Source organism: Solanum pennellii, chromosome 1, assembly GCF_001406875.1.
Source record: "Solanum pennellii chromosome 1, SPENNV200".
Lineage (NCBI taxonomy): Eukaryota > Viridiplantae > Streptophyta > Magnoliopsida > Solanales > Solanaceae > Solanum > Solanum pennellii.
In genome coordinates, this window is record NC_028637.1 from 10,431,264 (window position 1) to 10,432,801 (window position 1,538).

General features: G+C 35.2%; 1 pseudogene; it reads right to left on the bottom strand.

Moving 5' to 3' along the window:
* Positions 1–241: 241 nt before the first annotated feature.
* LOC107017400 lies at positions 242–1,217 on the bottom strand (annotated as a pseudogene).
* Positions 1,218–1,538: the final 321 nt, after the last annotated feature.

Below are 1,538 nucleotides of genomic sequence, written 5' to 3' on the forward strand. Positions count from 1 at the left end.
AATATATGAAATTTTAGAGATGCATATTCAAAGAAATATATGCACTTTATATAAGTGTTATGTAAGTGTGAGCTAGAGTTTAGGGTAAGTAGTCTCCAAAAACCCTAAATGAAATAGGATTCATCTTGTAGAGTCCCACAGAAATTTGATGTCTCAAATGTAAAGTTTTTGTCCCATGAATTTTTTTGGGACGCATAGTTCACTTAATAGGCTTGCTGGATAGAGTTTTATTGGTTGAGGTCTAATCAACTATTCCATAAGAGGTCTTATGCTTAGAAAAGTGGTATCTTTGTCGAAGCCAATTTAACAAAGATCTCTCTCTAGCAAGGGACTCAAAGTCATCTCCAAGCACCTTTGGGAGAGTAGTTCCACTCTCCCATCTAAACGTGGACACAAGATCTAATTTCTCAAAATCCTTAAAAGTACAACATAGACTTTGTAGATCTAGCGAGGCATGAAGAATGTGCTCATGTAGGCTAGCCTTAACTGCAGATTGAGCATAACATTCATTATTTACAAAAGTAGACCGCAAATAAGTAATTAGTCTTGGAATCAGTCTCGAATATTTGAAATAGAGATGTGTTGTAACAACATAATATAGCACTACATCTCCAAGAAATTCCAAGTGCTAATAGCATCTTGGTATCTCAGGTAGCATGTAAGATCTGTGAGTTAGAGCTTTAACAAACAACGCAGAGTCACAAAACTTGTAAAGTAGCAGTGATTTCCAAGTACCTTATATTGACTAGCTTCTAAACATTCACGAGGAAATTCCTTAGCATAGGTGCATCAATAAAATCAATGTCCATCCAGATCCATTTCAATAAATGATAAAGTTGCTACTTCCGCGCCTGAGCTGAGGTAGGTACCTATTAGTGCCTCACCACATTAGCTACTATCTTACTTATAATCTCCTACTTTACCCGATTATACATTTCTACCGAAGGCAAACTCTTTGAAAAAGTTTTGAACTTGAGAATTATCCCTAGGAATGAACCCCATTTTAAGATTTAATGGTTCATTACGGATAAATCTCATAATTTTACGAGCACATCCAAGCTTGAACAATGCAACACTCAAAATTATTTTATTTTTCTTAATGAGGAAAGACCCTCATGATGATTTCATAAGTCTTAAACAATTGTTTACTGATAGCATATTTGAGAAAAGAGTCTCCAAGTTACCTAAGTGATTTCAAATGAAACTTCTGCATGCATTTCTTTGTTGTCAACACTTTCAAAACCTTAGCAGTTGGGATAAAAATTTTTAGTTTGCCCTATAAAGTCCAAAGGTTCAAGCAGACAGATAGTAATTGGCGAAAGACTCTTGACCTAGAGAATCTTATGAATCTAAGGTATACACGTATGAGAGTGAATCTGTTCGGATGGAATATAACAGATTCACTTCCATACGTGTATACGTTAGAATTCATAATATTCTCAAGGTTTGGAATCTCTCCTAATACCTATCTGTCGTGCTACAACCTTATGATTTTATATGGGAAGCAGTCATGCAGAATAAACTTGAACTACAAGCAA